The sequence below is a fragment of the Dicentrarchus labrax genome, unplaced genomic scaffold (genome assembly GCF_905237075.1).
Source record: "Dicentrarchus labrax unplaced genomic scaffold, dlabrax2021, whole genome shotgun sequence".
NCBI lineage: Eukaryota > Metazoa > Chordata > Actinopteri > Moronidae > Dicentrarchus > Dicentrarchus labrax.
The window spans coordinates 4,019,226-4,044,351 of NW_026136720.1; the positions used below are offsets into that span (position 1 = coordinate 4,019,226).

Sequence of the window (25,126 nt, forward strand, 5' to 3'; positions counted from 1 at the left end):
ACAACAATAAAATAAAATACAACAATAGAATAAAATACAACAATAAAATAAAATACAACAATAGAATAAAATACAACAATAAAATAAAATACAACAATAGAATAAAATAAAATACAACAATAAAATAAAATACAACAATAAAATAAAATACAACAATAAAATAAAATAAAATACAACAATGGAATAAAATACAACAATAAAATACAATACAACAATAGAATAAAATACAACAATAAATTAAAATACAACAATAGAATAAAATACAACAATAAAATAAAATACAACAATAGAATAAAATACAACAATAAAATAAAATACAACAATAGAATAAAATACAACAATAGAATAAAATACAACAATAAAATAAAATACAACAATAGAATAAAATACAACAATAAAATAAAATACAACAATAGAATAAAATACAACAATAAAATAAAATACAACAATAAAATAAAAATACAACAATGAAAATACAACAATAATGAATAAAATACAACAATAGAATAAAATACAACAATAGAATAAAATACAACAATAAAATAAAATACAACAATAGAATAAAATACAACAATAGAATAAAATACAACAATAGGATAAAATACAACAATAAAATAAAATACAACAATAGGATAAAATACAACAATAAAAAAAACAAATAAAATACAACAATGGAATAAAATAGAATAAAATACAACAATAGAATAAATGAATAAAATACAACGATAGAATAAAATACAACAATGGAATAAAATACAACAATAAAATAAAATACAACAATAGAATAAAATACAACAATAAAATAAAATACAACAATAAAATAAAATACAACAATAAATAACAAGAATAAAATAAAATACAACAATAAAATAAAATACAACAATAGAATAAAATACAACAATAAGAATAAAATACAACAATAAAATAAAATACAACAATAGAATAAAATACAACAATAAAATAAAATACAACAATAAAATAAAATACAACAATAGAATAAAATAAAATACAACAATAGAATAAAATACAACAGTAGAATAAAATACTTAGAAAAGATACAACTAAAAAAAAAAGATCAATAGGTATGGTGCAAAGAGTTGCTGGTAAGATGGTGGTAATATACTGATGACATGATGGTAGTGTTATTGTTAATAATAACAGTATATAATAATAATAATAATAATAATAAATAAATAAAATAGTTTAAATTGGTTTACATTCATACATACACTTATATTTTGTAAGTCAAAAAAAGTTGAACTAGTAAAAGTGGTTTAATTGAGAATATTTTTTAACCTGTTTGTGCTACTTAAAGATTTTTATGTAATTGGTTGACAAAACAATGTTTTGAGGTAAATTCACTTATGTGGAGTTTTTGGGGGGTTTTTTTTTTGCTTTTTTTTTAACTTGTATCTGTACGTATATTTATTTTGGTACTGTTATTATTATTTTGGTTACATTATTGTCAGTTTTCTGTCCTGTTTTTGGAGCCAGTGGGAAGCATTTGGGAAAGTGTGGTTGGGGGTGGGTGTTGGAGACAAAGTTCTTGTCCTTATTATTTGCACTGATAAAAGAAAAACTAATAAACAGTGTTTACAAAACAAAATTAACATCTGGTTTTAAAGTGTGTGTTTAAGTGATTTTTCTTACTATAATGTTACAATACTGTTTATTGACTATACTTTTATTGTTTACACTTCATCCATTGGCAGTGTAGTTAGCCCTTCCAACCTCTAATCACTAATGTGATATCACATTGAACAGCAGTTGCTCCAGCTATAAAAGAGGTGCCTAAAATATTTATGATGAAACTTTATAATGAACCAGGAGCCAAAAGCAAACATCTATCATATTTTATTGTTAAGATTAAAAATGGTACCAAGATCCCAGGTTCCCTTAATCGACAGTGTCACTCAGATAATGACAAATAATTAATAATAAGATACATATTTACAGAGAGATTCATTAATTTATGTATTTTTTTGCTAAACAATCTGGTGCCCAGCCCTGATCTATACAAACGTATGCAATTAACACACATAAAAAGACTAATTCATGTAAAATTCTGTCAATAAATGTGATCAGATTTTTAATTTGATGATGAAATTTAAGGTAAAAATCGAGTGTTTAATGAATCCTTGCATTGCAGTTGGAATGACTAACCTCAGGAGCTAAACTGCACCGAGTCAGTAGTCAGGTGGTGTGATTTACATCAGAGCAGAAGTGTTTCTTCTCTCTGGATCATTGGGTGTTCCTGCGTTGTGAGGTAGTCATCCACACACACACACACACACACACACACACACACATACACTAACCATTACAGTATTCAGGTGTATGGAAACACTTCTTTGACTTTCTTTATTGCCGTGCCTTTCTTTTGATCCAGTGCACTCTGAGAGGAGACTACTCATCTTCTCTGACAGTACTTAATATCAGCCCTGATGGATCCTCGGCTCTATGGTCCATTTAATGTGCTGAGTGAACCAGGAAATGAAAACTGAGCAGGATTGTTTTTAGCAACCCTGGTGAGCGATAGTGTCTCTGGCACATTTTAAAACATCCCGCTGAAGAATCACCTCTGCAGCGGCGCCGTGTTGAGCTGACTCGTGAGGTTTTATAGACAAAAGTCTTTTATTTAGGAGCTCATTCTTGTGCCAGCAGTTAACAGTTATTTAGGATTCAATTACAGGGAAATAGTAGACCATGTGTGCCACATGAAGAACTTCTTTCTCACTCTAATTCTCTGGTTATTATGGGATTTCCTTTCAGTGTGACATTTGGAGAAAAGTGCATCAGGAATGCAGAGAGAATATTCAAATATTTTCAGACTGTTTTCAGCATTCATCGTGGGCTTAAAATACAAAGATAAACCCCCGAGAACTCTGTTACTGTAGTGTTTTTGCTGTTCTGAGTATCTTCTGTGGGGAATTCACTCCACTGTTACAGTAAAGCTGAAGGAGTTCACCTGATTAGGAGGCTACCTGTGAGCTTTCTTTCAAAGTAAAGCGGTAAAGACAATGAAATATATTTATTAAATACATATAGTTCCCCACTCTATCTCTCTAATTACTGTGTTATTTTAGAATTGTATCCCCTTTCCTCATCATTTTGTTAAACATTTATATTATTTATGACAATATAGGCAAACAGATTAGCCTAGATTGATTCCCTTTAGGATACTAAATAGTTTTTCTATTGAACCCCATTTAAAATGTTAAGACTTATAAGCTCAGATGTAAGACTGATTGTTGGAAATGTAAAGGACCTGAAGGAACATGTATGTAAATGCTTTGGGAATGCCCTTTAGTTCAAACTTATTAGCCATAAATGTATTCAAATTGTATATATTAGGTGACTGTAGAACTTTAGATCAAGTCCAGGATTCTGGTGGGGAGGCAGATTTTGTTCAGGGAGATTATTCATCTATAGTAAAAAAAATAAATTACATTTTACATTCAAAAATCGAAATAATGAGAAACGGGGCTCATAATTATTTGACCAAATGGACTGGACTTTTGATTACACTTCAGAAATGTACTATATATATATACACATTATCTATATATATATATATTTAGATAATGTTTGTATAGCCTTCTTGTAATATACTTAAATATGTAAGTCTAGTCATGACTTGATGTCCTGCAACACACCAGGATGAGTAGGACATTGTATTGAAGATAAATAAAATAAAATAAAATGCGTTTATTTCTTTTGTCTGTATTGATTGTCTACATGATCTGCGTGTTAGATAACTTCTGTATTGGTTTATACAGGCAAAATGTATGAAATAGAAATCATAAAAAAATTCAATAATTTATATATTTTTATTATTATTATTATTATTAATAACGGTTTTAAACCCCACACCGAATGTTTAATTGTGAAAGGGTGAGACAGGAAGTTGTAGACGGAGCAGGACAGCGGTGGCCGCCGGGGTCTACGAGGACCTTCCCTCCCTCCCAGGAAGACACCAACCGACGCCGCCTCCTGCTCCTCCTGCCTGTGCTCGCCGAGGGCCGTCCTGGAGGGCACAGTCCACGGTCCTCCTCCTCCTCCTCTTCCTCCTCCTCCTGTATTATTGGACGCCTCCTCATCACTCACTCTCACTCAGCGAGCGGGTTAGCAGGGTTCTTTTTTTTTTTCTCCTTCTATTTAGCCTCTTCATCATCTGGTGCCACCAGTCGTTTTATGCACAGCTAACGTCTTCTTCTTTTCTCTCTCTCTCTCTCTCTCTTGTTCTTCATCCTTTTAAATTCACGTTGCAAAAAGAAAAAACCCCAAAAAGACCCTAACCACGAGCGAGGAGAACCAGAGATGAGCAGCGAGCGAGGCTGAGGAAGCAACGCTGATTGTGGGGTTGCTTCACCCAGCAGACACCGCCGGCACAGCGAGGTGAGCCTCCAAAAGCATCGTGAATGTATGCAGCGAATGTTTTTCAGTGGATGCAAAGCTCGGTTTTAAAAGAGTGCTGCTGTTGTGGTTAATGATGAAGAGGCATCCTGCACCTCCTCTTCCTCCTCTTCCTCTTCCTCCTCCAGTGTCTGCTGCTGGTGTCGGAGGCCATCGGCTCTTTACATCTCTCTGTACCCGGCCCCGAGATGCTTTGTTGCCGTTGACCTGCCCGACAATGTGCCGGTCGGTTGGGTGACACACAGATACGTGAGCTCTGTAGGCAGCATCATATAGAGTTTATTATATAATTATATATATATATTTTAGATTATAATAATAGTATATATAGTGTATATTCTAATAAAAGTGAGATGACATCCACTTTGAAGTCAGAGCTCCAGGCTGAGTGCACGTTGTATATTTTATAACCAAACTCTTTGTGAAAAGTATGAAGCAGTAACTGAGCCCCCACGCTCTCACAATGTGGTCTCCTCCTTTTTATCGGGTTGACATTTTAATCCCCAAATGACATTAAATTGCATTTGGCTAGAGATTGACATTTAAGCATCCTTCCCTACTTTCCTCCCCCCTCTCCTCCCTCCCTACACTCCCTCCCTCCCTCTGGTCTCCTCCTTTTCCTTTTTTTTTTACTTCACACACTTGAAACCTATTTGCCCTTCTTCTCTCCACTTCTTCCTTCCTCGCCCCCTTTGTCCTCTCACTCCCACCACAACACCCCACCCGACCTCCTCCCTCTTCATTCATCTCTCTGTCGCCCCCCCCTCCCATCGATTTGCCTGGAGGTGTTGCTAAGAGACAACAGCAGTCTGTGAGTGCTGTGAAGGATGGAGTAGATGTAAGGGGGCAGCTTCAGCCTGCTCGGTGATAGAGGTGAAGATTAAGAGGGCAGATTCTCTCCCCTCTTACTCTCTTTGATTACGTCTGCTGCTAATGGACAGTAGATAAGAACATTTGTAATGGTTAACATCTGATCCTGGAGCCAGAAACTGTCTGTAGCATAGGAAAGGATGTGGTATGTATGCAGAAACTACAGATTTTTGCATATATGCAGAGAAGTTGCTGCACGAGCCTCCAGAGTCACGTTGTTGTGCCCATGCCTGGTCCTGTATGTCGAACGTTGTCGCTTCTGTTACTCACTTTTAAGACACAGAGCACTGACAGTATATATAATATAATAATATATACACAGAGTGAGACAATAGTTGATAAATGTCTTGTTTTCTTTGACAAACTGTACATAATACATAAAGATGCAGATCCTTCAATGTACAATATATAGAACAGAGAAGAAATAAACAGTAAATGTTTGTTAGATAAATAACTTTTAGTGATTAATAATGTACTTTAATGTGTGTAGAGAAGGACGCCCAGAGGATGGAAGATGCACGTAGACACAGGAAGAGATCTTATGTTCATGAGTTTTAAGTACTGTTACATTTCCTCTTTGATCCGAATCACCAGCTGATTCTATGGGTTTAGTTTCTATGAATCACAAATATGATATCAGTTGTTTGGATTAGCTTCAGAGGCCTGCGATCGATATGAGACGATATCACTTACGCCCATTAACACAGTTACTTAAATATGATTGGAAAATGTTATTATTTAATCTTGTTACAGCATTGTTTGGCATACTTCTTGTCTACATATATACATGATGATATTTTATTGTAACTTAGAACACAAGGTTGTAGGATTAAATCCAGATATAGTTCCCTTTCTTCTACTTCTTCCCTTTATTCTAAAAATTGATTATATTATATTTGATTGTTGAGCACTCATATAAGTATATTGATCCAGACCGATTTGCTGTTCCACCCCTACAACGCACAACATTTTTAATTAGACAGACTTGTGATCAAGATTTTATTGTTCAATACTGGTGGTTAGATTGACAGAGAAATAGTCACTTAAACGTAAATATACAAGCATACAAGCATTCATCACCTGCTAACTAGATCATATTCTCAAAATGTATTTATCATTTCTTTATTTGTGCCTTTGTGTGTTATTATTATTTTATTTTACTTGTGCCGTTTAGGGTGTGGAAAAGTTGGGGTGATTGTATGCCAGTACTTTATAACAGGCCCTTCTTTGTATATTTAAATAATGTCGATAACCAGTGAACTCACTGATGATGTGGCTGGAGAAACCTGACTTATCTGACACAACGTCCCCTAACAGTCGTGTTAAATGTGTCCCTACCTTCACCTGAAATGTCAGGGTTTAAAGTCGGGTGATTGGACGAATATACCAGCTATTTGTGGAGTCCAGTGTCGGAGTCTGGAGTAGTTTTAAAAGAGCGGTTCTCGAGAAAGCTGAGAACGGTCGCCCTGCAGAGCGTCTAAAGCGGTGGGTCTGGAACCGCAGGGGGCTCTCCGGCTCTGCAGCTCGATCATATTGAGAAAGCCTCATGAAGCAACAGCGGAGGCCAAACAGTCTGCCCGTCTCAAACAGGCACCCTTCGAGCGGGCACTGCACTAGTATTTATAAAAGAGCACACAACACTTCATCCTCGAGAAAACCCCAAGGGCTTAAATGTAAGCAGGGCCAGTCTCACACTAGCTTAGCAATCCATGGTACGAAATGTCATAACCTTCAACCTGGCCTCCTGGTTTAATCATCTAACTGTTAAAAATAAACCGAAAACGTCAGCACACTGTCACCCCAGGGACGTCAAATCACTGAAACAACCCTCCCAACGCTACAGCCTGTTACTGTAGACCCCTCCACTGTCGCTGCCTCTCCCCCCAGGCTCTTGCATAATTCTAACTTTTGCAAACCAAGTTTCTAAATTGTGTTTTTCTAACTCTTTCTGATGAAGCCTGTGGTAAATGCGTGCAGGTGTTGCCACACGCCATGTGTTCTCCAATGCATTGAGCGCAATTTCCATTCTGGATTTTTCCTGGCTTTAAAAGAGGCTTAGATGCTGCAGCAACAAAGCGGAGCCTGGCTTTGTAATCATGGCCAATATAACACCTAAACCCCTTCCATTCTAATTTTATGCTTGTATAGACACTGTGTTTTGGCCTGGACTCACACAACACTGTCCTAGTTGAGGCAGCTCTCGGCTTATAGATCCAGTTAATGTCATATTTTTCAAGAGGATCAGAGCAGACAGATCAATTTGTCGGAATCCACTGTTTTAAATCTACCCGTAGCCTTCGTCAACCTCTTACCTCTCTTCTTCTCTCTAACATTCTCCATAATAAAGCTGTGTAAAGGCATATTAAGCCAGGTTACTCACACTATTGACTAAACTACTTAGTAGCTAAGTGACCAGTAAAAAACTAAATCTGTTCAACTCAGTTTCCTTTCCAAGCCTACAGTAATTTATGATGCTATCATGAGTTCTCCAGTGAAGATAAACACAAACATACAGAATTGTATAAATCAGCAGAAATATCTGCACACAGGATTTAAGAAACTAGTTGTAAACAAAAACTGATGTGCCAAGTAGACTCATTTATAATTCCTTTTGTTTAATATTTTGCATTTTTAAGGGTTTTCACACACACGTACAAACACATCAAGAGTCTGGGCTCATACATACTGTATGTGGAAAGTTTCTGTTTTAGCATGAAAATGCTGAAGAAATAAGCATATAGTTGTCTTGTTTGATGATTTTAATGACATCAACTTGATGTGACCAATCACAAAGTAATAAATAATAATGTTATTTTTTTCTGTGGTGCAATACATGAAATAAAATGTATATATATTGAGAAGACTGATGACTTCCACCACTTGATTTATCCTCAGATTATATTTCATGCCGTGAGAGAAATCAGTGACAAACTAACGTGTAGGTATAACAGCCATTGTTACAAGGCAACAATGCTTTTAATCCATCAATGCCAGTAATATTTCAACAGATGTGTCACACCATAAACCCCCTGGAGGTCTGAGAAAGTGTCATCCAATGAAAACTGTACGAAACCCACTCCATGTCCATCTTTTCTGGATCTGTTTACCACAACTGTCAAAACCTGCTTGTAGTGTGTCACCACATGGTACAAATCTGTTAAATCAGAGTCAATCCTGGTACACAGGTGTACATTATTACAGGTTTTATCCAGGCTATGGTTTTCAGCCACGCTAGCGCCGTGGTTCTTGGTCTGTCGGTGAGCCAGTCTAATATACTGGTACAGACCAAGTGCAAATAGGCAATGCAGTAACAGGATCTTGATTCATAGTTTGACAGTTTGATCTGAGTTTGGTGCGTTGGCTAGACGGACTCACTGAGATTGAGCTGTCAATCACAAGGTAGCCCCGCCCTAAAGCATACTCTGCTTTATGGTCTATTTTACTCTAAATGGGACCATCAGTTACTAAATGAACATCATGCTGTATGGAAGCAGACTGAAACTAGAGATTGAGATTATAAACTTATCAGGAAACTGTTTACTGAGCTCATAAATCAACTGTGAAATGGGGGAAATTCTTTCTATAAGACTCAGTACTATCAGACTTTAGCCCATGGAGCTGCTCACTGCTGGACACTTTCGCATTGACTTCACTTCACAGACCCAGAAGCTCTGTCCACTAATTATATAGTGTCAGTGGTCCAGACTGAAATATCTCAACAACTATTGGATGGATTGCCATAAAAGCTTCCGCAGACATTCACTGGTGCTCTGATGATGAATTATAAAAACTTTGGTAATCAGGTCACTTTTCAAGCAACTTCATCAGGTCAAAACAGTAATTTTACTTATACAATACAAATACCTGCAAAACGGCCTCAGTTGTACTTTGTGTTTGGTGCTAATTAGCAATTGTTGCCTACATGCTGAACTTATATGATAACTGTTGACTTTAGCATCTAACTATAAAGGAAGGAGTCTCTGTATGTCTGCCCTTTGATTTTCTGGACAACCGTTCATCCGATCTCTTAATACTTGTTCAGTATATTACTAAGGACCCAAGGAAGTGTAGTGTTGAATTTGGTGCAGTTTGACCAGATTCTGGCGCTACGAGAACGTTTTGGGCTGTAACTTCTGAACACTCAGAAACAAAACTGGTACGTGTATTGCTGAGAACCCAAGGGAGTGCAGTGTCGTGGATCAGATGGGCAGTTCTTGACAATGCACATCTGGGGGCCAAGCAAGTGGTCCGCTCCAAATGGCCACTTCACATCTGACAGGGCAGCTAGTGTGGCAAGACTCTCGTTTTGAGAATATGACAGTTTAGATTTTAATTTATAGACAGGATATATTGTATGTATTCGCTCTTGTACTTACAAAGCGAGCCCCTCTTTAGGAGCAGATTTAAACTTGCTGGGCTAGATCTCCGCATATGTAGACAGTCTAATCAATAACATAAACATATACTGTTTGACAAATCAAATAAAACCTGCAAATCTCTAATGCACATGCAGATGGGCAAAGCTCAAGCATGTACTATGGCACATGAGACTTAAGCTGACAGACTAATCACATAGTCAAGAGGTTGCTAATAGGATTCTTACCTTTAAACCATGTGTACAAACACGCTCGCACTTCTCATTATACTCCTTCTACATGCTGAGAATACTGAGAACAGATTTCAAATGTAAATCCCTTCTGTCGAATGTCTTGAGTCTTCTCAAGGTCTGTGACCGGCCAACCACGGTAGTCAGCACACAGCAAACTAACAGTTAATGTGTTAAGTGCTAAAATAAAAGCATTTCACCTCTGAACAAAGACGCCATTTGATTCACACATTCATTATTTTTAGCAGTGTTGGTTTGGATTAGTCCCAGCACGGATTTGAGTGCAGAATGATGCCAACTCAAAGCGTAGGTGCTGCTGTTTAGTGCTACATGTGTTAAACTGAAAAAAAAACCACTTTACTGTGAAGAATACAAACCGTTTGCTGTTAATTTCCTACCATCGTCTGGTTGGTGTGTGTACCCTTACTAACAAGGCATCCTAAAATAAATACCACTTACAAGCCAGTTCTACTAAATGCAGCGTGTGATGTGTGTTGGTGTAACGGTACACAGAAGCCATGGTTCGGCTCAGTCGCTGTGAGTACTGTGAGTACATTTCTTTTCATCTGGGTGTTGCCGTATGTCAAGTGTGTGGCAATCGCGCTTGCGAACCGCATCAGTCTACATACCGTGTAATCTGCATGGGGCTGCGTGCACTGGAGTGTGACGCACCATTCAATGGCGGTTCGGCACGAATACGCAAACTGTTGCAGCCCTAGTGATCAGGGGTGGGAGAAAAAGTCGAAAGATATTGAATCGTGATATTTTATTGATTCTGAAATACTGGCATATCGATTTTTCATAGGTCTATGACGTTGGATGTTACATGGACTGTGATAAATGCAATTTTATACTATGACACTTCATAAAACTAGATTTTTTTTTTTAAATTGCAACATATCGCATTTGCTTACTGTATCACAATATATCGGAATAAATTCAATTGTAACCCCTGTATTGCGATACGTATTGTATTGCCAGATTCTTGCCAGTACACAGCCGTACTAGTGATTACCGTCCCCTTCCAAAACTTTGGCTCCAATGAAATTAAATTCTGTAGTTGGTCGTCCAAAGGAAAGGAATTATGTTCATTCTGTGCGCAACAATTTACAATCAGTGTTAAAGGGTTTAAAAATCAAGAAACAATTTTAAACTTCCAAACTTCTTCATGAAAGCTTTCTCGGGGCACTGTGTCTGTGCAAATTTGGCTGTGGCAGCGAATTGAGCGCTTAATGAGCTGAAGAAATTGTGCGATGTGCATCTAGTTTAAACACCGCCTTGAGGTAGAAGGCCTCCAGTGAAGTTAAGTTTATGGGCCCATCATGAAAGACTTGTGATACCATAAGGCTGATTTCACATTGTGGTGGGTATAATGGGAAACCCCTGCAGCTTGTGAGACCACATGCTTAGTAACACGGTCAAAAAATGAACGGGACTTGACATGATGCGGAGCGCATGGTGCATGGTAGTCTTTTTTTCCCTCCAAATACACACACACACACACACACACACACACACACACACACACACACACACACACACACACACACACACAGAGAGAGATAATCCTATCATTTTAAACTACTTACTCTGACTGTATTTTTTTCTCTCTCTCTCACACACACACACACGCACACACACTCTATCCTATCATTGTAAACTACTTAACTTTCTCACTCACGTTTAACTCCTTTATTCAAATGGGTATTTGAATCAATGCTAAAAACCACTTAGTGTAAAACCAAAGAAAGCTGTGTACTTGTACTGTACTGTTATTTATTTAATTATATATAAATTACTGGAAATCAATTTAGTCTGACTTTCGTGTTGATCTTCGTTTGTTTGCCACGCCATTGATGGTTATCTGGTATTGTTGTTTATCTCTAATTAGTTCTCCAATAGGAGTCAGGCAGCTACTCAAACCATCAGATTAGATAACACAGGCAACGTCAGTCCATTTATTTCCACACTGTTTGTCTAGTTGCGAATCAATCGCTGCTGTTACTGCTGATAAAAGCACACACAATCCCCAGTGGATGACAGGGGAATTTTGGACTTATTTGTGCTCACGGAGCAGAGACACAAAAACACCATTTCAATCAAATCAGTGAATTTTAACTGAATGAATGTTTTGGGTTAATTCAGACAAACTCACGGTGTCAAACAAATACTGTTTAAAGTGCCCTCTTCCACAGAGCTCTTGACTTGAATTGTCTTTCTGCAAATAAACCAAATACAGACCAGTACTGAACATATTATTGCCTTATTACCATGAAGGATTAGTTGGCAAAGACACTTATTCTCTTTCTTACCTAGGGTTGCAAAGGGTCGGTAAATTTCCGGACAATTTTCAGAAATTTTCTAAAGGCAGTTAAACTCTTTAATTTGAGGTATGGTGAAAATGTTTTCACAATTTCAATGTAAAAATCGCCCCTTTTGTAGTGTTGACCTCATTTGGGAGGACAATACACAAAAGCAATACTAGGCGGTGAAGTGAAGAGCAGCACATTCTTCCATCACATGTGCAGATCATTTTCCAGCATCCCATTAAATAGGAATTCAGTAATATTACAACCCTCGGCATGCTCAGTGCATACTTCCATCGCATGTGCAGCCCACACTACTGCCAACACTGCTGCACTGTCTGAGACAAAGCACATGCTTTAAATACAATATATGGAGGCTGGAGGAGAGAATACGTTATTTTAGAGAGGATAAGGAAGGTTTTTTTTGTTGTTGTTGTTCAATGAAAGTTAAATGAGTCAGCTTATTTAACTAGTTCAAAAATTGTTGATTGTTCTCATTTGTATTTGAAGGGTTTACAATAATGTTTGCTTATGATTTGGTCCAAAGGTTTGTTTCTGTCTGCATATGACAGTAATGTCCAGTTAATTCCCATACATTTCCATTCAAATTGATGGTATTCACTGTTTTAAATGCTGGTGTGACCAGGTTTATAGTGCTGTGATTGTCCAAATTGTTGCTTCTGCGTGGTATTGTGTAATTGAACTGAATTAAATTTTCTTGACTGACTCATCCTTCGTGTTTCACTTCATGCTTTTTAAAAGCAGACTGGAGGCAATTGCAGTGGTTACCCTCTGGTCTATTTCATGAAGGTGTCAAAACAAGTGGACCAGAAGCGCCAGTAAATACTATTCAGTCAGTTCAGTTCAGTCAGTTTACAGCTCCACACTCAGCAAAACACAATGAGCATTCCAGCGTTTCCCGCTTGATGAAATCAATGCCCAAATACCCGATTAGATTTCCAGGCAGTCATGCGCATTGCACTGCAGAGGGTTCTTTGAACACAGCTGAATAATATAGTTACAGATCACCATCCTGCTCACACACCCAGTTCTGAGGCTGTGGCCGTTGATGTTCATCATATCATTAGAAATCTGCAGTGGCAGGACTCAGAAGCCCTTTCCAATCTGTCTAATTAACTCAGCAGGAAAAGCTTCAACTAGGTTAATCTGATACCTAGGGAGTTTTAATAGAGCCACATGAAGCTAACTGGGTTAGTCTGTTTTTCTTCCCACCTCTTCACTTTCCTTCTCTTCTCTGCTTCTTCCCTCTCAGATTTTTTTTGATAATGCAGTCCCTATCACTTTGGCCCAGAGGGATTGCAGACTGAGTTAACACACAGGTCACCCTATTGATACAGCCCCAAAAAGGTTACTTTCTCTCTGCCTCCGTCTGCCGCCCTCCACATGCATTACTCACAACGGGAGATGGCTCAATTGCACAAGACACTCAGAAGCAACGTGCACTGAATAAATAGGTAGACACGCAGCAACGAGGTGTCAAACTGATGGTCCCTTTACTGAAAGGAGAGCTGTGGTGACAGACGGGTATAAGACAGATGGGCTTGGTAACAGATGCACTTGCTTCCAATCAAGAACAGGGCGTTCGTAGATGGAAATGAACAAACAAAACATTAGATATGTAGATGAATAAACAGGTATGGTCTACCAAGTAGATGCCCTAATTAATACCTGCTCTGTCCCCGGGTGCCTTTTTTCAATGTTTCATCCACCACTCGATCTAAATGATATGACATTAGTGCTGCATGGCAAGAACTCTGCGAAACGCCTGCCAGTGGGATGTATGAGGAGTGGGAAAACTGTTTAAATCTTGGCTGCTGGAGTCTTGCTAATAATTTGAATGTCTGTGTGGAGTAGGGATAGGGGAAAGGTAACTAGATAGACCGGTAGGGTCTTTTAACAATAGGGTGGTAATTGCTGTGTTCATTCATGGTAGAGTGGAGTTTGGAGTGTTTGTTGAACTCAGATAATAACAGAATGTAAATGCACTGAATGCCTATTACAGAAGAACTGCAGATTGTAAATGGTATCCATGACAGTTACAGAGACTTAAATTCAACTTGTTGCATAGACGTACACTCCCAGCCCACTTTATTAGGTGCAGCTATATAGTTTAATGCGATCCAGTACAACAGCTCTATCACATATTCTGCCTTTACAGAGATTATAATGACCAGTTTTTGTTAATTGAACTTCATTTCTATCAGTGAGGTCATTAGTGGTGGTGTTGTACTAGGCTGTGTATTATTGAAACGCCCCACTCTCTCAATATAATACGGTCCAGTTCAACACCACTGCCAACTGCAACCTGAATAACAAACGTATAAATTGACACCTCTCTGACAGTCTGAAAATTATCATCTTTGCAAAGGTAGAACTCATGGCTGAGCTGTTGTGTTGGATTGCATCAGATTTTACAGGCGTAGCTAATAAACTGGACTCTGAGTGTATATTCGGTATTTTCATGCAGGGATGACATGGGGGTTTTAATTAATTAATAAAACGGGTTGACTTTTCTATGCTGCCATAAATTCATAATGGCATTTGTTCAGCGGTGTGCCGTGTGTTTTTTTGCTCTCTCTCTCTGAATCGTAGCATCGTAGGAAGAGGAAAATGCCACTTGTCAGCATGATTAGGACTGCCTGCAGGTATCTGTTTGAGTCACTTGTGGTGACAGTCTCAGATTCCCCCCAAGTAGCCCCTGAGCAACCAATTGTGTACCAACCTGCTGCGAAGAATCTGGCTATTTTATGTAATACGGTGCAATATGTCACTGTGGTTGTATAAGAAAGCTATTCTGGCATTATTTTGGGAGATGAAGTGTGACAGGGATGACTCCGTCTGTCCAATGTGAGAGGCTGTGCCAGAGGTAAAATACCAATGCATCTTTGTGAAAATGCAACTTTGGCATCGCTGGTAGAAGCATATGTAAGTATTGTATGTCTCTGGATAGTAGGGATGTCAAATTTAGTAGTTGATACTAATATCAGAGTAATTCCACAATTCTTGATACTCAATTCGATACCACAGCGCCTGGATGGCTCGCCTGGTGGAGCTGGCACCCTGTGTGCCGGGGGTTGGGTCCATGCTGTGGCGGCTGTGGGTTCGGCTCTGACCTGTAGCCCTTTGCAGCGTATTGTCCCCCCTGTCCCCGTCCTCTTTAGCTGTCACTATGGATTAGAGACAATAAAAAGCCCCCCCAAAAACAAAACGATAAATCCCATCTACTTCAACATACACAGTTATTAAAACTCTTTGTGCATTACAAAAAACAGTAGCATGTAGCCTTTAAATAATATTATAAGAATAAAAGAAGCAGCTACTCAACATGCTCTTTTCTGCTTGCCTGTTTGCTTTGCACTGTTTAGCTGATCATAATTCATATAGACTTTCTGCCAATCCATATCAGCCTACAGTCTCAGGTTTTAATGCCTTTTTCATCCTCTGTGATATGAAAACATCACATTTCCACAGTTTGTGTGTCCTGCTCATAGCTCAGTCATAAAATCCCAGCTCCGTCTCTCTGTCCTCTGTTTCTATCACAGTTACAGTTTCATGGTTTGTGGTCATTTTGAGACTCATCATTACAGATGAGTCCTCCTCCTCCTCCTACTGTTGCACGCTCTGTAGGTGCGACCCCTCGCCTAAACCCAACACCTTTCCAACATCTGAGAACACATCGGGCAAGTTGTTTTCCCTGTTCATATGCGAGAACAGTTTTACTGTTTTTCTTTTTAACGATTTGAGGCCGAGCTGTCGCCATCTTCATCGGGTTGTTGTTCTTCCATGCTAGTAGGTGTTTCTATGGCATTTAATGGCAGAGTAGAATACTTGCATACGGAAATGCTGCACCGTCAAATCCAGAAGAAGAGAACCCCCGGTACCTGTACGGTAGAAAAACAAGAACCTTCTGGTTTTACAAACTTTGGTATTGACTTGGTACCGTAGTACTGGTTCTCATGACTCTGATCCCTAGTGGGTATGAATTAATTTTTTTTTTTTTTTCAGTAGCCCATCCTACATGATATCACACAGCAGTAGTATCTCTGATTATTTCCAGTGTATGTGTTTGTACCTATCCACAAGCTCAGATCAGTCCATGTGTGTCTGCATGTCACACCCATTAAAGCGTCCCTCTTGTTTTGTTCCAGAGGGGAGGCAGGAAGGAAGACAGATCCAGCCATCACATCAGCTTACCGAGGGCTTTGTTCTCTCAGGATTATCGTACCTTCTTTAAATGTCCTGTCGCCACATGGGAGCGCATGCACAGACAGCCATCATAACTCTTTCACTTCACTCATGATCAGAGCTCTGAGAACGCTCCAGCTAGCGAGCAGTTGATGTGGCTGTTGCTATTTTGGTAGCGGCAATCATTACTGGTACCATGAAACTCACTGATCTGAGTCTTATGACCAGATCATTTCGTCGGAAAACACTGTCACCAGAAACGCTCATGTCACCGATTTTCATGCCTGCCTCTACAGTGTTTTCGGTTAACCCGACTCTTTCAGAATAAGCTGCTGGCTCTGTTCCTCAAGTTCCTCAAAAAGTGACTTTCTTTTTCTTTCTGTCTGTCTCTCTGTTGTACAGCACAGACAGGAGCACTTCCCTGGGCTGCTGTCTGTCAAGTGTTCACTTCATCTCATCTGCCTCCCAGAAACCCTCTCATCTCTTTGTCTCTTCTCACCCTCTCATCTCTCTGTGGAGCGAGAAAGAGCACCCAAGGGAGAGAGTGAGTGAGGAGAAGCAAAAGGATCCCTCCTGCTCCCTTTTCAAGAAACGTATAGGGCTGAGGCCTAGTTAATCGACTTCCCTCCAAATCCAGAGGGACTTTGCTCGCTGAGAACCACCACCTGACTTGAATTTAAGATGTACTCATTAGTTGACTTTATGCATGACATGAAAGCTGTATCGATTTCAGCCATTGTTTGATCGTGAATCAAGACAGGTTGGATTAACGCTCATACGCCTTCTAGTTCACATAACTGGGTGTGTTTAATCGAAACCAACAGGAACTGCCCTGTGTCTGTGTGCATGTGTGTTTGGGAGTATATTCAGTACTTTATATATTCTCACGACAACATTGAACATTTAAGAATTCTGATTCGATAATTTGAATAAATCTGAAATAAAGGAACACACATAGTATCCAAAATAAAGTTGGGCGATCGAAGATGAGAACATGGCGGGGGACAGGAGGGGCGTGAAGTGGGAGAGGGGCGAGAAGGAGTTTGGGCATCAGGTTGCCAGTTTGAAGCTTTTAACATATCGTCCATCTCTCCGAATGCAGCTTTTTGCTGATCACTGAAGATATGAGGCAAATTAAATCAGCACTTAATTATTCAGAAGTAGCCAATGCTGGTTGCATTGTGTCTAATTTTATTAAAGAAATTAGAGCATATGGTTTTCATATATTAAACCCCTATGGTGCACTGAGTTCCTTTCTTCATTCCTAATGCTTCATCTAAACAGAATTGTTAATAGAAACGTTATTCCTGTTGGGACATAGTGGGGGTGTTTTTTTTCTTTAATTAAGCTATTAAAAAGTGATGTCAGACATACCTCGTTGTATATTACTGCAATTTGCCTGAAGTGCAGAAGTGTTTTGAACTCTCCTCAGCTGAGACCGGTCTTTGAAAGCTGTCCGCTGTTCAGCGTGTGCATCCACACCACAACATGTTGACTGTACTCCCTCAACTTAGGTCGAAACTTATTCTCTCTCTGGCTGACACTGCTCCTACCTCACAGAGCTCATTCTTGTTAATTACAGTTGTTAATCTAATGCTGCTTTACTCTTTCTGTATCAGATTGATCTGATGCAGCAGTTTTCTGTTAACAGCTGCAGCTTTTATGTTGTGGCTAATAAGAAAGCTGAATAATGAGAAGCAACTCAGCGAAGTAGTACTTGAATATATTTGGTATTTTTAAAATTAAAGCATGTCAGATGTGCACTATTTCATTGTTGTTTTGACAAGATTTGCCATGCTGTGTACTTAATAGACGCATTTATGCAGATAGTTTTGCTTATGTGGGTGGTGTGTATGTGCATTGTGAATAATGTGACACAAACAACAGCTGTGCCGCTGACTCAAGTTTATCTTGTCGTTGTAGCAGTTTGACAAGAATGACTGAGGCCTCCCATTATAATGACAAACAAAAATATTATATTACCTATTTATATGGAGGTAAGTTACATAGATAACTTGGCGGTTTCGCTGTATGTCACAGTTTTTTGTTTTGTTTTTGCATATAGGTTTATAATGTCAGGAAGACATAGCACATAAAAACATTTTAATGCCATCACATATTTACTGAAGGCTTTGATTACTGTAGGGTTTTCTTGGCTCCACAAAATGATATATATATATATAAAGGAATCAGAATGTAAACAGATTGTAATGTGCAAACTGCAACCTAGTGATAAACAGAACTTTAAAAAAATAAAACATATGCCAACAACATTGCTTCCTTTTCAAAACAAAGTATTTTTAAATAGTTGTATAACCTGATTAAAATACTCAAAGTATTTAAGTAATCCAAGAGATATTTCTCAAATGTTCTATTGCACAAGAAACAGAAGGTTATGGCAGTCCTTTCAGCAATGCATGGGGATGGCGGTATATAAAAATTCACATCATACGGGTGATTATACCGGTTCATCTGGTGTATGTATCACCCAGTGTTACAGTGTAGTTTCATTCTGCTGCAACAGTGCGTTTGGCAGGTTGTGCTACTGTCACACCTGACGTTACTCACCAAAACCTGTGCAGGTTGCATAATGATGAGGTTGCAGTGATTTAGCAGTAAGCCTCACTGACCTAACTAATTAAAAGCCAAAGAAAGAGACATGGATTACGATTACCAGCACCTCTCGCAGTAACTCTGCTCGATTTGTGTGGAGAAATAAAAGCGTCTTCAGTTTGGCTGACCTCTCAGCCGGATTGTGTTAAGTCCTGTGGAGGTGATTGCTCAGTTCTTGTCACATGACCTGCACCACATTTGCTATGTTCTAAGAAGTTGCAATGAAAGGACGCAACATCTGAACAACTCCTTAAAGGGCCATTCCACCCCTGATACCCATGATGACTGCATCAGGGTCAAATACCTGCACTGTGAAAATACCTGGCAGCAATCTAACATAACATCATGGGCATTGAAGGAACCAGCTTTTTTGGAGCTTGACTTGTACACAGGATTAAAAATATGGATGTCGTGGGCCATCTACTTTATGGAAATGTAGTACTAAATTGGTGGAGTGCCCCTTGAATTGGACAGTAATTGCATCCAGTGAATGGGGTAAGCATAGGTGCAGATTTGTTTTGGACGGGCATCAGTCTGGTTGTTGAATGTGGTGCGGGCTCTAACTCGTTGGGCATCAGTAAATGTTTGATATTTGTTGTTGGGTTGTGTGTGTGTGTGTGTGTGTGTGTGTTATTACATCTATTGTACACTAATGTGGAAGTATGGCGGGAAAGATGAGAAAACCTCTCACCATCTGTGTACATGGCAGATAAGGGATTGCCCAACAATGGTAACATTGTGTATAGAGCGCAGTAACTTCTGTTATCACTGTCCAGGTCCAAGCGTCACATAGCACCCAGAGAGCCCAGGGGTTTATCAAGGCAGGCTTACCGAGTTTGCATCAGGGCTGAATTCCAAAGCAGTGTCATCCCTGCCTGCCAGCGTTTGGATGGATAGTCTCTGCAGCAGCAGCAGCTGGCACTGGGCCTCAGGACGAAGGACTCTCCTCCTCGTCTTCCCTTTTGTATTCCTCTCGCCTCTCTCAGGACTGAAGACTAATGGAAAGAAAAGGAAGGGAGGGGAGTGAAGGAAAAGCCCAGAGACACTAGCAGGGCTGGCAGCGAGACGAGAGGGAAGAGAGACAAGTGGTTGGTTCATGCTCTCTGTGTGTGGCTAAAAATGAAGGCGCACCGTACAAATGCAGACATGCCATCTGTGTACTTTGGTAGTCTTGTTTCTTGCCCAACCTTTGACTGAAAACTTGAATAAACTGGCCTTTCAGTCCTACATATCACACATCTGCTCACAAAAAAAAACAGCTTCCAGAATTGACCACTCACTCAGCCTCAATCCTGTCAGTTACAGTTGATTAGACCTGTCAAGCTTCCTGTTCTCGCACACACCATTTCAGACGATTTCAGACAGTTGGAGACTGTAAAAGTAGGCTTCTCATTTTTAACCAACAACTTTCATTTATGCGGGCGGACAAGACGACTGGCTGGCAGATTTCATCCATTGCTGCCTAAGCTATTGTTAGCTCTGTGAGCTTGTTGAAAATGTTGTTTCTGACTTTGTAATATTTACAACTGACTCGTTTTAAAATGAGAACTCTGTAAAAGGTCTTAAATAAGCGCTATATATACTTAGTCTGAGGCTAAAGCTGCATGTCCCAGGCAAAAAGTCAGCATCTCCACCAGTTGATTATCCATTAACTGTAGAAGTTTAGACTGTTATTTCATTCTTCCGTAACCCTGAAAAGATGGAAATACTGAAACCTGTAGCTACGTAACCTATAAACCCCTCAAACTAAGGAATGCATACGTTTTCAGTTTATGCTAAACGAAACAAACACAACAAACTTAAGCTTAATCCATTCCTTAAACTTAAACTACACCTGCTGGTTACACGACCCTCAACTTACTGGTAAACTGGCCTTTATAGTTCCAGTTACCTTTCGTGCAGCCAGTCCTGGTTGAAGGTTTGTTCAGGTGATTGGAACCTTTTTTTGTATTTTTCTCGTGTAAGTGCTGTTTCCATTTTCAAAATAAATCAAAAACTGTTTTTCTTGTGAATTTTGTTAACAGCAATTACTGTTGGACATCAGTGCTGTTGAGGACTAAACAGTCATATAATATCACCAACTGGGATTTCACGCTCACAGTGAGAATTTCTGCCAATGTGGAAGAACCAATCCTTGATGGCATGAAAGGCGTGTAAAGTCAGTGTGAAACGAATGGAAATGATCAGTATTGTAAGGTGCATATAGGTCACGCAGCACTCGCCTAAATGCAAATTACAGAGGAAATTACAGCATGGAGCAAAGATTAAAAAGGGAGCGGGGAGGGAGTGTGAGAAAAATCTGCGCGTGACAGCAGGGGTTTGAATGATAAGAAGAAGAACTGAGGGAGAGGGAGAAGAGGTGGAGGTGCCGAGATGCGGGCAGTAATGGGGGCTTGAGGCAAGGTTGAGGCAGTATGGAAGATATGACGAGAGAGTGTTTAATTATGAAAGTGCTGGCATAAGACCTGTGTGTGAGAGCAGTGTGTGAATGTGAGCAGTGTTAAAAACAAATAATTGAGATCCACAGAAATGTGACAGACGTGAAAAGTGACGCACAGAGAGGCAAGAGGTGCTCAAACTAAGAGTAAAAGTTTGTAATGGAAGAAAGAAAATGAGGAGTTTGTGAGTAACTTGTTCATTTACGTTCTCTACAGAAGCCCTTTTAAACTCATGTGATGCATGGCTGAGTGGAATTTCCATACAGTACTTATGGAAATCCCATTTTTGGCGGGATCTTATATATGAAGCCCTTCCACGTGGGACGTGAAAGAGAGAGAACGATGATGAAAGGGGGATGAAGAGAAAAAGAAGTGTGAGGAAAAATGGAGCACGGAGATGAAAGCGGGAGAAAGAGGTGATTGTTTTTGGTGATAGGCCACTTCACCGCTACCTTTATTCGACTGTCAGGGAAGAAATATTGTAAGTGCTCTTTAAGTGCACCCATTTTTTCCAGTGATTGGACAAATGCGATGCGATCTAATTCAGATACAGGGTGTAACGACTCATAAATCCCCCTAAAAAAAGGAAATCCAAGTGAACAACTGAAGAGAGAGCTGCTGTCCTTTCACTTCGAAGCAGTGACTCGGTGGTCAAGTATATATCTGCGCTATCAGATTGAAGGCCTGTGGAGAAGCACCGAGAGGGAGGAAGGGGAGGATAAAAATGAATCGGCTGACAAATACTAAAGTGAGGGATGAGAAAGAGGAGAGGCAGCCAGTCAAATCACAGTTGCATGGAAACTTTTTGAATAGAGAGAATGATGATTACTGATGATTGGTGGAAAGCAGACCGTGGAAGAAGAAGGGAAGCTGAGTGATCGGCACAGTAAAATAGAGATAGAGGAAGTTATTTGATATTAAAGGAAGCCAAGAATACATAGCAATCTAATTAAATAGGTCCATAGCTAACCCAGTGCTGTCAGTCTGCAAATCCCACATCCTTTGTTTTACTCTGTCCGTTTTTAAAGGACATAGTGCACGAGTATTGTTTCATGAATTAATTAAAATGTATCTCATTAAAGGTAATTAAGAAAGTAACAGCATTTCCATTCGTTTGGCCCCGGATGAACTCCACCACATTTCTCTGTTTCTCTTCAGTTGTTTCAGCAGCAGCACTGCCTTCCACTCCTCTTTACAATGAGAGTGCACAGGCTCACATTACCCAGTTAGCTGAACTCTGCTTAATCACAGAAGTTGAAGAGCTGAGCAGAATGCTGCTGTCAGAACGTGGAAAACAAACTCGTAACCACTGCATGCACAACATGCTACAAGACAGAGATTTAGTTATTATTATTGTTCACCCCTGACTCTAGATTCAAGGCATTACTGCGTGTTTATTAAAATCTCTATAGATACAAACCTCACATTTTAGCAGCATCGTGCAACACAGTCAGTACTATAAAATATGACACACAACATAATCAGTAGTAGAAAGAAAGAAGCTTTGTTACCTGTGACTATTACCATTTTTTTTTTAGATATCATTGCAAGGGTTTATGCCTTAATCGTGTGATTTGTTTCGTTTCTATCCTAGATGGATCTTCATCAGGTCAATCTAGGATCAAAACACTGAAAATAATACTACTAATAATAATATATAATAAAATAATACTCAAAAGATGTTTGTAGGCTTTATTGTTTTTCATTGGTGCTGTTTTCTGACAGTAGTAGCACACTGGAGCAGTGTTTTTTGTGTTGTGCATTTTGCACATGCATGCAGGGTTTTCTTTTATGTGTGGCATGCACGGCGCGCGCAGTTTGCGTGAGCACCCTTTTAGAGTGCCGTGCGTCCACGGGGATTCAAATTTTATACCGAGATGGAACAAAAATATGAAAAAGCAAAGATTGTTTAGTTGTTGAGTGTTTATTTTGGCACTCCAATCCACGTATAAAACCAAAGGGCACAGAGCTTGATGGAAAATGTGACGAGACAAGAATGATGAAGGAAAATAGCTTTCCAATGTGAGCGGAAAACAGATGGGCCACAAGACATGGGATTTTGATTTTAAAAAATTGAATAGAAGAAGGACTAAAATCCAATAAAAAGATGTATGTCTTATTTGTCCGAAGTGGATCCAATATGCCTGCCTGCATACCTTGATCTTTAGTTTTGTCTAGTGCGTGCTGTTAATATTGTCAGGTTTCAGGTTCTATGTTTTCTTTCAGTAAGGTGATACTTTGTTTCCTCTGCCATTTCCCTGTGTTGTTTGTTGTGAGCATTAAAGGGCTGCACAGTTAATATTATCGAAAATCGCAATATGGCCAAATGCAATATTCAAATCATCCAAGATGCAATTAGCCAAAATGCTAATTTCAAATAAAGTTTTTTCAGAGAAAATTAAAATTTGTGATGCAAAAATGATCCCACATTAATCGTTAATCATATTGCAATATCTGTCCAAATAATCAAATATGATGTTTTAATGAGCAGCCCTAGGGATCATTTCAAACAAAAGCCTAAATCTGTGAGTCTGACTTAATTTGACTGTTTGACTGCATTTGACTACTGTTAAAACAAGCATCCTGTATACTGCCTCTATTGCACGAATATTGAGCAACCCTTTTAAGAGCCAATGTTTTAAATGGTTTTCACCAGCTAATCACTAGAAAACAGCTCACCGGGTTCTGGAAAATCACCGTACAGACCAGGCGGTTATGGAGTATATAGGCGTGGTTGAGCCAGTTTATGCTTGCTAATCCTCCCTAATGTGTCAAGCATCAAATACTAAAAATAGAAATTGCAAGGAAATGTCCACTGCATATGACAGACTGCTCACACTTCATATATGGATTTCTATGCCAGCCTTGTAAATACTCCTTCCAAGCTTCCGCTTTGTTTGCTCACACAGACGTCACTGACATCCAGGCCAGTGCACCTGCTGTCACAATGTTGAATTTAACTTTACGGATTTAACCTTGACCTTCATTGTCATTTGATGTTTGGAGACATGCGCAATAAGTTGGTTAAACACACAAAATAGTCAAACAGAAACAGTGTTTAAAGGTCCAGTGTGTAACATTTAGGTAGAAATGTAATATAATATTCATAGGAATGTTTTTATTAGTGTTTAATCACCTGAAAATAAGAATCTAGGGCTGTCCCCAACATCGCATGGTTATGATATTAACTGTTTAGATACATATATATCTGTATATTATCAGCTACCTGTTAAATGATTACTGCAAACATGGTAATGATTCTGAATGTGTCAGAACAACCAGCAAGGAGAATTTAACACAGTATAACATTACACACAAGACTTTCCTGTGTTGAGATTTCCCATTAACTCTGTTAACTCTAGCCCCTCACTCATTATTATTTTAATATTAGTGTAACTGAAACTAATAAAGAAAAGTCCATTAGTAGCTGGTTTGGTTCCTAGCAGGTTCCTTTGTTGGCTGCATTTCTTTATAACTAAATGAGTCATGATGCAACCATTTATAACACCCCAACATCAAATCATTTTAAATTCATACTACACTAAAGCATGGATCATTTACCTTTATTACTGTTATTTAATCAGCTGTCAATAATAATTAGACTTAATTAAACTGGATAAAAATTGCAAGTGCTGTGGGACTCAGTGACACATACACTGCACAGGTTTAGG

The 25,126-nt window shown here is 39.0% G+C and overlaps 1 long non-coding RNA gene across 2 annotated transcripts in view; it reads left to right on the forward strand.

Moving 5' to 3' along the window:
- The first annotated feature begins 3,926 nt into the window (after window positions 1–3,926).
- Window positions 3,927–25,126, forward strand: part of LOC127352594 (uncharacterized) — a 34,282-nt gene continuing 13,082 nt past the window's right edge. The window contains exons 1-2 of one of the 2 annotated variants that reach the window (XR_007881139.1): window positions 3,927–4,124; window positions 4,276–4,398. This is a non-coding gene — a long non-coding RNA (uncharacterized LOC127352594). The other variant, XR_007881138.1, reaches the window with a different exon arrangement.